This window comes from Chrysemys picta, chromosome 1 (genome assembly GCF_011386835.1).
Source record: "Chrysemys picta bellii isolate R12L10 chromosome 1, ASM1138683v2, whole genome shotgun sequence".
Lineage (NCBI taxonomy): Eukaryota > Metazoa > Chordata > Testudines > Emydidae > Chrysemys > Chrysemys picta.
In genome coordinates this window covers 275843728-275857389 of record NC_088791.1, presented here as the reverse complement: position 1 = coordinate 275857389, position 13662 = coordinate 275843728, and the positions used below count along the sequence as shown (strand labels likewise).

At 41.5% G+C, this 13662-nt stretch overlaps 1 long non-coding RNA gene across 1 annotated transcript; it reads left to right on the top strand.

The window, feature by feature from the left end:
- The first annotated feature begins 383 nt into the window (after positions 1-383).
- Positions 384-13435, top strand: LOC135983990 (uncharacterized). Its single transcript, XR_010601890.1, has 3 exons — positions 384-584; positions 2904-2945; positions 12977-13435. It is a non-coding gene; the product is annotated as an uncharacterized LOC135983990 (long non-coding RNA).
- Positions 13436-13662: the final 227 nt, after the last annotated feature.

Genomic DNA, 13662 nt, shown 5'->3' with positions numbered 1-13662 from the left:
GAGCAACAGCCTAGGACAGAGAAAACCAACAGTCCTCAAAAAAGAAATGGAGGGAGCTGGAAGTTTGAGCTGAAATAGCTGCAAGATGCCATGTCATAGGTGGTCAGGTCTAATGGTCAGAGCAAGGGTCAGGAGCCAGGAACTGGAAGTCATAGACTGATTCAGAAGTCAAGGTAAGGATCAGAGTCTGAGTCAATCGCCAGGGGAGGAGCATAGAAACCCTGGAGAAAGAAAGGAGGCTCTATAAAAAGAGGCCCAGTGAAGGTGTGGACTGTAAAGCTTGCACTAGGGGGTGAGTAATGTCTTCAAGGGGGAGGAGAGTCACAGGATTCTGGCCCCTTAAAAAAGGGGGAGTAGATCCTGTGCACCTGTGATGGGTCAGCTGTGAGGTCACCTGGTGCTAGGGGCCAGAGAGACCTGGTGTGTTAGACCCAGGGAGCTGCAAGAAGTGGGAGTAGCAGAAATGCTGCCAGAGTCCAAGGTGAAGCAGTGGGAACCTTCTGGGGGAAAAGACTCTCTTGGGGAAAGCCTTGGGTGACAGAGCTCAAAGAACAGAACACAGATGCAGTAGGGAGGACTAAGAGGTAAAGGAGAAAATCCCCTAGGAGGTGTAGTCTAGGGTGGGCTAAGGAATGGTTTTGGTAATTTTGAATAGGGAAAAGAAAATTGCCTGGAAAGACACTGTGTATGTGGCTGTGGGTCCTTTGTGAACTGGGAAGAAGGTTGTTACAGTCCTGACATTATACTGTTATGTGAGCTGCTCTGTGTAGTTTTCATTTAAATAATAGCAAATCCCAAGGCTGCAGGGCATAAATTGGCACAGAATTTCGCCCACCATTTGAGGAAGGTGAAAGAAAGTTATCTTGTTGTCAGTTGTTAAGCCAGATTGATTTCAGCTGGGTAGTCCTGTAAAAACTGATAGCTCAACATGGCTCACTATTTAAATGACTATGGCTCACTCTCTTCTCTACCTTGGGCACACAGATGCCTATTTCAATATAGCCTTTCTGGGCCCTGTTTTCTACCCTCTCTTCACCTTGCTGGTCCTGCAGACCTATGTGGTGAATATTCAGATTGGAACCATGGAATATTTGCATTAATCTGTTTTTCCCCCTACACTCTTGTGCAGTAAAGGAGCATATGGGTTTTGGTTATATTTGTAAATATCATAGGCCCAATTATGAACCAGTGTAAATTAGGAAAAACTCCACTGAAATCATACCAAGATAAGATAAGATAATTTCAACCTTTATCTTTCTGTTGCTGATCTTCCTGCCTCCTCCCCCCCCCCAAATTTGGCTTGATCAGAGAAGTACTAGAGTACAAGCCTCAAACAAACTAGTTTAATTGATTCTGCTTGAAATAGAGTTGCCAGGTGTCTAGTTTTCGACCAGAACGTCTGGTTGAAAAGGTTCCCTGGCAGCTCCGGTCACCACTGCCGACCAGGCTGTTAAAAGTCCGGTTGGCGGTGCTGTGGGGCTAAGGCAGGCTACTCCCTACCTGTCCTGGCACCACACTGCACCCCGGAAGTGGCCAGCAGGTCCGGCTCTTAGGCAGCGGCGGGGGTGTGTGTGCCCACAGGGCTCCGTACACTGCCCCTTCCCTGAGAACTGGCTCCATACTCCCAATGGCCAGGAACCCCAGTTAGAGCCCTCACCCCCACCCCTACCCCCCTGCCCCAGCCCAGTAAAAGTGAGTGAGGGTGGAGGAGGCCGAGCCACTGTGGTGGGGGAACATAGTGAGCAGGACCTCAGGGAAGGGATGGGGCCTCGAGGCAAGGAGGGGCTATGGTGTTCGGTTTTGTGCAATTAGAAAGTTGGCAACCCAAGCATGACATTTTAATCAATACATGTTTTTAAATTTTACACTTGGTGCTGTGTCTGTTTTGTTGAACTTAAAAGACTTATGGAAAATATTTTGTCAGAGACAAGCGTGAAATTAAAAAGTGTTAAATGGCTAAGGTCTCTTACTTTGTCATTTTAAATAACAATAAGACCTCCAACTATCCCCTAGTAGAGAATTAATAAAAGCTGTCTATAATGTCATAACAGACAGGACAACATTGTTACATCAAGGTATAAATCACTTGAGTGCTTCCTGATGACCAAAGAACTCTATGTTCATTCTGCAAGATTTCCCACATACCAAAAGGGTATGAATGGCATATGTTACTTGTATAATTAAATTCTGATTATATTATAATGTAGAAATTAACTTTCTGCAAGTGCCTCATTATTTCCTGTTTCATCTGCCAAATGCAAGAAGTAAATTTTATTGTGTGAGTGAATTAAGTCAAGACATGCTACCAGATTGGTATCCTGAACAGAACTCATTTAGTGATGCGTTTCATTCTTAAAATATGTACAGATGGCTGTGCTAAATGAGACATAATAAATGTTCATTTTGTTGTAGATCACAACTCATTTATAAATAAAAACAATCTTGATAATGTTTGGAGTCTGATTCTGGTCTCTTCTGCAATGATTTTACAGTAGAACAATATTACTGATTTCAGTAATATTTGCACTAGTGATCAGTATTATTGGGCTTCTTGTGACCAGGAGCAGTTCCATATATATAAAACTTGGTAGTGAATTAAAAATATTCCTTCTGGCCAAGTCTCCCACTGAAGTAAAAAACCTACGTAGAGGCTTCAGGACTGGGCCTGGAATTGCCAACAATTCCACAATGTTGTGAAGTCCAATAGGTGACTAACATTTGCTACTCAGCCAGAATGTAGTGTTGTTTAATGCTTTTATATTTTACTTTGCAATTGTCAAATGACCTTTTCACATGAAGGAGCTACTAATATTCAGAGATGTTTTTCCCCATTCTGGTTCCAATGATATCATGCAACACAATACTACCATTACATAATTTGTGGCCTGTCTTGCCTCCCTTAGGTAGTCCACCTGATTTGGATCATGAGGGCCACATCAGAGAAGGTAAATTCCATTTTCACTGACAGAAAGCCAGTTCATAAATGATTCATAGACTCTAGGAAGGGACCTCAAGAGGTCATAGAGTCCAGTCCCCAACCCTCATGGCAGGACCAAATACTGTCTAGACCATCCCTGATAGACATTTATCTAACCCACTCTTAAATATCTCCAGAGATGGAGATTCCACAACTTCCCTAGGCAGTTTATTTCAGTGTTTAACCACCTTAACAGTTAGGAACTTTTCCCTAATGTCCAACCTAAACCTTCCTTGCTGCAGTTTAAGCCCATTGTTTCTTGTTCTATCCTTAGAGGCGAAGATGAACAAGTTTTCTCCCTCCTCCTATGACACCCTTTTAGATACCTGAAAACTGCTATCATGTCCCCTCTCAGTCTTCTCTTTTCCAAACTAAACCAACCCAATTCTTTCAGCCTTCCTTCATAGGTCATGTTCTCTAGACGTTTAATCATTCTTGTTGCTCTTCTCTGGACCCTTTCCAATTTCTCCACATCTTTTTTAAAATGCGGTGCCCAGCACTGGACACAATACTCCAGCTGAGGCCTAACCAGCGCAGAGTAGAATGGAAGAATGACTTCTCATGTCTTGCTCACAACACACCTGTTAATACATCCCAGAATCATGTTTGCTTTTTTTGCAGCAGCATCACACTGTTGACTCATATTTAGCTTGTGGTCCACTATAACCCCTAGATCCCTTTCTGCCATACTCCTTCCTAGACAGTCTCTTCCCATTCTGTATGTGTGAAACTGATTGTTCCTTCCTAAGTGGAGCACTTTGCATTTGTCTTTGTTAAACTTCATCCTGTTTACCTCAGACCATTTCTCCAATTTGTCCAGATCATTTTGAATTTTGATGCTATCCTCCAAAGCAGTTGCAATCCCTCCCAGTTTGGTATCATCTGCAAACTTAGTAAGTGGACTTACTATGCCAGGGGTCGGCAACCTCTGGCATGTGGCTCACCAGGGTAAGCACCCTGGCGGGCCGGATCAGTTTAGTTACCTGCTGACACGGCAGGTTTGGCCAATCGCAGCCCCCACTGGCCGTGGTTCACTGTCCCAGGCCAATAGAGGCGGCGGTAAGACGCAGCCAGCACATCCCTCGCCCGCGCCGCTTCCCGCCACCCCTATTGGCCTGGGACGGCGAACCGTGGCCAGTGGGGGCCACGATCGGACGAACCTACCGTGTCTGCATGTAAATAAACTGGCCTGGCCCGCCAGTGTGCTTACCCTGGCGAGCCGCGTACCAGAGGTTGCCAACCCCTGTTCTATGCCACTATCTAAGTCGTTGATGAAGATATTGAACAGAACTGGTCCCAAAACAGACCCCTGCAGAACCCCACTTGTTATACCTTTCCAGCAGGATTAGGAATCATTAATAACTACTCTCTGAGTACGGTTATCCAGCCAGTTATGCACCCACCTTATAGTAGCCCCATCTAAGTTGTATTTGCCATAGATAGATGCCTTCATTTTTCTTGAGTCTTTTTTCCCCCTCCGTGTCAACTGACTGACCATTTTCAAAGAATTGATTGCTAACTGGTGAGCTAGAGAGAGGAAAATAAGCTTAACTACTCACACAATCTGTTAAAACATAACTAGCACTCATGTGAGCATTTAGTGCAGTTTGAAGGATGAAAACCAGAATGTTCAATGTAGCATGAAAAATTATTGCACTGTGACATACCTTTGCAGTGTTGACTAGATGGCAAAAACAAAAACCAACTTACTGTGTGTGTTTGTGATTTTATATATATATATATATATATATATATATATATATATATATATATATATAATACACATATACATACTTTTTTTTTTAATTGTATGTGGGTAACAGGGTGCCCTTGCATATCTAGCCCCTTCGCCCTGCTTCTCATAGACTCAGGAACACTCTAAGCTGGTACAACTTCCATGCTCTTTATTTGTGTCCGTTTCCTACCACCAGTCTTCTACTATATACATCAGTATTTCTCAAACTGGGGTTGCCGCTTGTGTAGGGAAAGCCCCTGGCGGGCTGGGCCGGTTTGTTTACCTGCCCCATCTGCAGGTCCAGCCAATCGCGGCTCCCACTGGCCGCAGTTCGCCGTTGCAGGTCAATGGGGGCTGCTGGAAGCGGTGGCCAGTAAGTCCCTCGGCCCGCGCCGCTTCCTGCAGCCCCCATTGGCCTGGAGCAGCAAACCGCAGCCAGTGGGAGCTGTGATCGGCTGGACCTGCGGACGGAGCAGGTAAACAAACCGGCCCGCCAGGGGCTTTCCCTACACAAGCGGCAACCCCAGTTTGAGAAACACTGATATACAGGCTATGTACAATAGCTTGGCCTAGCACAGGCCTTGTCAGCAACAGAATAATAGGCACCTACCTCTCCCTGAGCCTCCTAGTCTCCACCCCCCTTCTCACTCACTTCCTCCCAGCCTTGTAGCTCCTGCCTAATGAGGCTGGCAGGTGCAGTCAGTGATTAGGCAAACCTAGGCTAATTTACCCAGCCCCAACCCATTTCCCCTGACTGGGGCTGCTGTGGCAGGAGAGAATTGTGGCAGGGCATTGCTGGGGAAGCCTCAATGTGATTACATTCAGATTCAACCCTTGACTAAAATATTGTACATGTAAACAATATTTAAAATGTTGCCTTCAAAATTATCTAATTTTACTTGTATAAGGTTTCTATTGAGAGCAGTATCTTCATACTACATTTGAGGTATTTTAAAATGTAAGGTAATAAACACTAGCATGTCAATCTATTTTAGTCAGGCACCTAAAATATTAATCCACAAGATGCCTGTATGATGAAATATAGACACTGGGGCCAGGTCCTCAGCTGATGTAAGTGGGTATAGCTTCATTGACTTGACAAAGTACATGTCCCACATCCTTAGCTGGCCCAGGAACTGCTCAAACATTCTTCTTTTAGTGTCCACTCTTGTATAATTTACTCAAATCCCTTCCGCCAGCACCGATACATTTCATCACAACAGTCCTAATTCCTATAACCTTCTAACCTGACAGGAAAAGAGCTATCCCTTACTTGGGATCTCCTTTGATCCAGACACTGCTAGTGCTGTCCTCCCACCCTAACACTGCCTTCCTGCCTTTTATCAAGATAGTGAGCCAATTAATTCCTTAACCCACCCAGCCTCCCTATCTGATTAGCTCCCTATTTCCTCAATCAGCCATCACTGGGGAAACTGAGACTACAGTGACCGGGTGCTGACTCATCTGTGAGGCCTCAGCACTCTGTCACAGGGACCTATGCTCATTTATACCAGCTAAGGATTGAGCCTAATTCTGTTGCAAGGGTTTTAATAGATTCCATGTAGGGTTATTTTTCATATGGTCTTTATGCGGTGTTAGTTGTGAATATTTAGAACCACATTCAGGGTAGCCACTATGGGGCATATAGAGTAAGGAGGTAAGAGTTTGTGTAAATTGGAAATAAAGAGTCTGGCATTCACCCAGATCGCTGTGTCCTGCGTCTCTAATCTGTATATTTTCATATTAGATGGTTATGTTTGCAGAGCTATAACTAAAAGTTGATAACACTTCCAAATATAAGCCCCTCTTTTAGAATGAGAGCAACCAGTGAGAAGGCCTCACCCCTTCCAAACTCTTTGCCTTTTCCCACTCCTTCTCTAACCCCAGGAAGTTGTATAGGAAACCTCATGAGATTGACCTCATTGAGTTTTCCTGCCACTCTGGTCCCCTGTTGTGCTCCCCTCCTCCCCCCCCCACACACACATATGGGAGGGAGCAATATGGCATGTCCTAAAATATTCTGCACATATGCATATAAATGTAGAAATTACTCTGAACTATACTATCTATGGACACAATAGTAAAGGAACCATTGAAAGCCACCACTGCAAAGCTCTGCCTATTGGGTGAGATTCTGTGCTGTGCCTCTAGAGGAGATGCAACCCAGAACTTGCAGCCTGGGGGAGAGGAAGCTAAGGTGATTTTAAGATACTTTTGCACCCTTCCAATGTGAGGTTACTGTGGAGGGTGAAAAGGCCTGCAGAGTAACTTACATAGATTCAGAGATTCTAGGACTGGAAGGGACCTCGAGAGGTCATCGAGTCCAGTCCCCTACCCTCATGGCAGGACCAAATACTGTCTAGACCATCCCTGACAGACATTATCTAACCTACTCTTAAAAATCTACAGAGATGGAGATTCCACAACCTCCCTAGGCAATTTATTCCAGTGTTTAACCACCCTGACAGTTAGGAACTTTTTCCTAATGTCCAACCTAAACCTCCCTTGCTGCAGTTTAAGCCCATTGCTTCTTGTTCTATCCTTAGAGGCTAAGGTGAACAAGTTTTCTCCCTCCTCCTTATGACACCCTTTTAGATACCTGAAAACTGCTATCATGTCCCCTCTCATTTTTCTCTTTTCCAAACTAAACAAACCCAATTCTTTCAGCCTTCCTTCATAGGTCATGTTCTCTAGACCTTTAATCATTCTTGTTGCTCTTCTCTGGACCCTCTCCAATTTCTCCACATCTTTCTTGAAACGTGGCTCCTAGAACTGGACACAATATTCCAGTTGAGGCCTAACCAGCGCAGAGTAGAATGGAAGAATGACTTCTCGTGTCTTGTTCACAACACACCCATTAATGCATCCCAGAATCACGTTTGCTTTTTTTGCAACAGCATCACACTGTTGACTCATATTTAGCTTGTGGTCCACTATAACCCCTAGATCCCTTTCTGCCGTACTCCTTCCTAGTCAGTCTCTTCCCATTCTGTATGTGTGAAACTGATTGTTCTTTCCTAAGTGGAGCACTTTGCATTTGTCTTTGTTAAACTTCATCCTGTTTACCTCAGACCATTTCTCCAATTTGTCCAGATCATTTTGAATTATGACCCTATTCTCCAAAGCAGTTGCAATCCCTCCCAGTTTGGTATCCTCTGCAAACTTAATAAGCGTATTCTATGCCAATAACTGAGACAGCCTCGTGACCTAAGTGACAGTAGCCTCCCTGGGCTACTTTATGGGCCATAACACTACCCCAAATTTCCACTGTGATATGTGCTTTGGCCCTGCCCCCACCACGCCCTCATACCAACAGCTGATGAGGGGGCACTCAGAGGGGAGCCTTATGGCTGTCTTCCACAGTTCCCCTGGCTTGATAAGAGCCTTTTAAGAGCCCCTTTTTGCCACTCTGGCCTTTTTTACATGTCTTAAAAAGGCAAAAGCGGAGCTGAGGATCTCACACACTATCTCCATAATATGGACTGATATGCTACACCAAATAAACCATTATGAGATAGTCTGTCAAAGATCTGTACAATGTCTTCATGTTTCAGACAGATACATTACCCACAGCTGTGACTAAAAACTCACACTTGATAAATTGATTTTAAAAAGTTTGTTTGCAAAAAAATGAAGGATTTAGCATTTAAAACTGACTTTCAAAACCATGTATGGAGTCTGGACATCTGAATCCCATGGCAGTCTAAAAAATCCCCTAAAAATGTTTTTACTGTGGCCTGAAATGACTTCAACAAGCTAAAAAAGCTCTATCAGTCTATGTATCCCTCCCTGACTAAGACAGTTTAACTGGAAGCTAATAAGCCAGATCTTCTGCTGGCGTAAATCACCAATGAAGCCCTAAGTCTTGACTGTTTAAGACTGATTTCTTTTTAATACCTCTTGGGGTTGCATGACTCCACCATATCCAGATTCAATCTTGTCATTCTGGAGTGGCAGAAGGGAGTGTCTCTCAGCATCCTCATGGACAGTGCCATGCTGAGCTGACCATTGTATTCCACTCAACTGCTGTATATCTACCAGTGGTGACTGGTGATATCTGAAACTTCCATAAAGCTTGTTATTAAACATTTCCTACTAACTTATAGGTCATTAGCAATAGCATATCACTTACTGTGGTCTCCCCATTCTTCCCAGGAGAATGTCCTTGCTTGAACTGATTGACTGCATATTTAACTTTATTGGAAGTAATGCTTTCTTATGGATGTCAGGCAACTAATTTCTTCAATTATTTCTATATCAGTGTCATTCTTTTCTTGTATTACTGTCACTGACTACAATAAACCTTCTAATATTACTTATTATCAACTCCAAGCATAGTTAACTTGATTCCCTCTCCTGTTCAATGAAAATTATCTTGGGTTCTATTTGACTGACACTTTTTTCAGCACTCAATGATACATTGTTTTATATAATTGGCTGTGGAGTCATTTCTATTTTTTCTTAGCCATCTTCTCTCCATTAGCTTGGTATGCTTATGTTTTACCTTCTAAATAAATGTGCTGTGATTTGTACTATAATATCCAGCAATTTAAATTAAATTATTCAGACTGAATGTGTCAACTTCCTTCCTTTCCCACACAATATATTCTTTCAATAGCTACTTGTGGTGTCCATTCTTTTCTTTACACAGAACTCCAGCTCTGACCTGTAGGAATTAAATTAATTCTTTAGTCCTCTCTTCAGAAACTTTTATGGGTAGTACTTAAATTTCCCAGTTTTACATGAACTATATAGATGAGGTAGTAGGGTGTAGTAAACTTAATTCCCTTTACTAACTAATTGTGCAAGTATGGAAGTTGTTTTGTTGCAAACACTTATCTAAGATAACTGACAAGTTTAAAGGCCTACTGCTGTATTTCCAGTTCTTATTCCAAGTAAACAGTCGTAATTTTCTCTCTCATTCCTGGCAGAAACAAAATGAAAACTTTCCTCACTGCTGAAGGAGGGTGGGGAATCACTTTATTTATCTAAGGTGTCATAAGTGCATTGACAAAGCTGCAGTAATTGCCAGTGTTGCCTCCACAATAATTTGATTCATTTCTGATGCTCACTCAGTTTTACTGGAAATTTCCCACCTGCTTTTCCCTAGCTATTTCATCTGCAAAAATGACATTATTATTAGAGAGCATGTCCATCATAAATGCCAAATTGCTTTTCTTCTCTCTCCTCTTATGTATGCAGACTTTCAAGTAAGTGCTATTCATTTTTGTAAGCATTGCATCTATTCTATATTGAATTATAGCATTCCTTGCCATAGTATTTCTTTTGCTCCATTCATACTGTCATTCAATTTCTCTCTTCAGAGAGAAATCATAGTCTTGTTGTTCAGGCTCAGGACTGAAATACAAGAGACCTGAGTTCTTTTCTGAGCTCTGACCCAGTTTCATGCATTACTTTAGGCAAGTAATTTAACTACTCTGTGCCTCAGTTTCCTCATTTGGAAAATGAAGATTAAAATGCTTACTTATTGTATCTCAGCGGATGCAGTGATACTAAATTTATTAATATTTATAAAATGCATTGAGATCCCCATATAAAACAATATGAGTGCAATATTAATCATGATTGTATATTCCTACCTAATAATTCTTAATAATCATATTACTTCACAGACTGTGGAGGGAAAAATGGATGATAGGTAAAACTCATTCATCATTCCTCTTAGTCTGGCCTTGCTAAAAATCATATTCTGAATATTAAATATATTTATGTTGTAACCATAAAACATTGTTGTTCTGTATTTTTTACACTTTCTTCATTTTATGCCAACCCTGTTATAATTATTCCTCGTCTATCAGCCTTGCTGATCTCTCTCCTATATCAAAACTGTCCCACTGAACATGTGTAAATTCTTCCCACAGCAGTTCAGGAAAATAATATTGACAACAATCCGCCTGTTCAGAAACAGAAATCAGATTCCGCAAGCACCGAAGTTTCTGGCAAGAAGTCACATTTGAATCCCAATGAAGAGAGAGAATTTTCCATGGCTACCAGTACAGAATTCATATTGGTCCTAGAAGTATTCACTAGTAGACAGATTTTGATAAACTTACACATCTTGATTTCAGTGGGAGCACTGTGGAGTAAGGTATTCCTCCTGAATAAAAGTAGCAGAACCCACCCCTTAACACCGCAGTTTACTGCTTACTTCCAGACTCAAAAGCATCACTTACTTCTCATGGGAAAATGTGTTTTATATTTTTAAATTCAGAGGGTTTTAAGGTACTTTATGTACCAAAAATGTCTGCATGTCACCCGGTTCCTTGTTTGGACCAGTTTAGGGTGGGACCAGCAGGTTTTTGTTGGTTTGTTTGTTTTACACTTGGATTTAATCCACATAGGTTTGAGACAAGTTCATTAGTTTTGCTTGAAAACAGTTCAGGGTGGTCTACACATAGTTTCTTACGCTGATTTCATTATAGAAACTTAGAAACCAATATAGTTAAATCATTACAAAACTGTATGTAGACCAGCACTTAGGGAGTTCCCTTTTATAACCCCATAAAATAACCACTGAAGACAGAGACAGAATAATTAATGTAGTTACTTGCATTCACTCTTTACTAGGTCATTTATCAGAACTGAACTTTTAATACATGGGAAAACTACCTAGAGCCCAGAATGGGTGGTGTGTAATGGATATATTTAAATAAGCAAGATTAATCATTTTCCAGTAGCCTATTTTCAAAGTCTAAGTCTTTTCAAATAATGAAAGCCCCCTTACATTTCATAGTAATGACAGAATTACTTTATCTTCTGATTTTGGCCCAAACTACCATGGCGCATGGATGCCAATTCCTTCCAAGACTCGGATTGCATTGTCTGTTTTCTCCATTTCTGAGGAGGATATCAGTCATGTCATTCTTTGCCAAGCTCTTTTGGAGCTTTCCAGGAATAACTGGAACTGGGATATCTAAAAATCCTGGCTCCTCTTTCACCAAAGATGCTGAGGAAACTGAACTTGATGGGGAATTTAATGTATAACTCGCCTCAGATACTTGTGGAAAGTGCAGTGTTATCAGATGAATTGACAGTTCCTGCTTCCAAAACTCTGCAGCAACTTCGCTAATGATATTTTGTACAGTGGAATCAGCATACTAGAGTCATATTGTCCTGCCTGTTCATTTTCTGATTTTCATTTTAACAGCATTCAATCTTTAATAATGCATAGTATTGGGGGGTGGGGAGGGGAAAACATTATCAGCCATATTACCCAATATACTGTTTTGTTACTCAGTGATATCTAAACCTAAATTAGTCTTATTAAAGCTGGCCAAATTATTTAGTGCAAATAACATTTTCATTGAATTTGGCCCGTTTTGCTGCAAATATTTACCAAATAATTTTTGCAAACAAATTTCAGCCAATAAGTTGTTCACATCAACTATTCTGTATTCTTGGGGTGGGAATGGTAATCTAGTCACATGCTACTGTTCCTACTCTCTGACTGGATGACTGAATCTTTAAACAAGCACATAAACTAACATACACTTCCACTATGAAGTTCTGAGTAAATAATTATACGTGCTAAAATTAATGAAACTTCTGGGATTTGCAAATATTTCCATGAATATCCAGCTACTGATCCCGCAAACAATGAACCAAGCATGCTGCTTTTATTCATGAATCACATTTTCTATCTGTCAGTCAGCTCTGTCTTATCTTAAAATTATGAGCAGTTTTCTGAAAGTTGTGGAGACCATATCTTCTTCCCTTCATGCGATATGCTTTATCTCCTCCTTCTCTTGTCTGTGCTCCCTGTACCATTGGTCCAGTAGATAGTGCTTTGGACTAGGACTCAAAAGACTTGTGTTTTATGTGTTCCTAATTTGGCGGCTGACCTGCTGTGCCAGCTTGTGCAAGTCAAGTTGTCTCAGTTTAGACTGGAAACTCCTTGGGAAAGGGTCTGACTCTCACTATATGTTCATACCACCCCTTTGAGACCGGGCCTCCGAGTGCTAAGGCAATGTAAATAATTAATAATAGCTGTTTGTGAAATACACAAATGGCGAAAACTTACCCTTTGACTCTTTAAAAACATTACACTGGAAAGGGGGTATGAATTATAGTAATCCAGTGTCAGATGAAAGCACTTTGCATTCACTTTAAGGTTCTTCTACAGTACCAGAGTAAATGAGAATCATACGCCAAAAGCTTGGACTGCTTTTATGCCTCTGTCTGACTCCGTTGCAGATGGAGCGGTTAGTAAAGGCCCACTTATACCCATATTTCATTTTGTACAGGTGTCATCTGAAGAAGAAAAAAAAAGTGCTCCTGAGCAGAAGTGTGTCACACCTCCATGAGGCAGAGCGGAAACAGGTTCCTGTGTGCTACCAACACTGACTCCTGTGCTGGGAGATGCTTCTTCTGATTTGTCAGTCTTCCTTTCAGTCACCTGTAGAGAGTGGAGGACCCATTAGTATGGATTACCGGAGCTACTCACTGAACAAAATTAGATTTTAGTCCACACTGGGGGTTATGACTGAAGAAAAACTAGAATTCAAGATCAATGTGGAAGCTGAACGTGTCTTAGAAATGTGTATTGTTAATCTCTTTTGTATAAGATACAGGGATATGAATTCAATATTATTAATCATGTTTATTATGATAACGCCTAAGGATATTGACGATTGGAGCCCCATGGTGCTAGGCACTGTATAGACAGAGGAAATAAATAACAAATAAAAACCTACATTATGAAAATATTAACTCTGATAGATTATTTGCCTAAGTATGAACAGTAAGATCCAGGCATGGTCATAATGTAAAAGTGAAAAGAAGGTAAGTAAAACAGGAATCAAGGGATGATCCAGATTCCACTGAAGTCATTAAGAGTTTTGTCATTGATTTCAATAGGAGCAAGTTTTAGCCCCCAAACCAGCAGCCAGCCCCTATAGTAACTAAAGAATGGTAGTTGTACGGCTTAGTT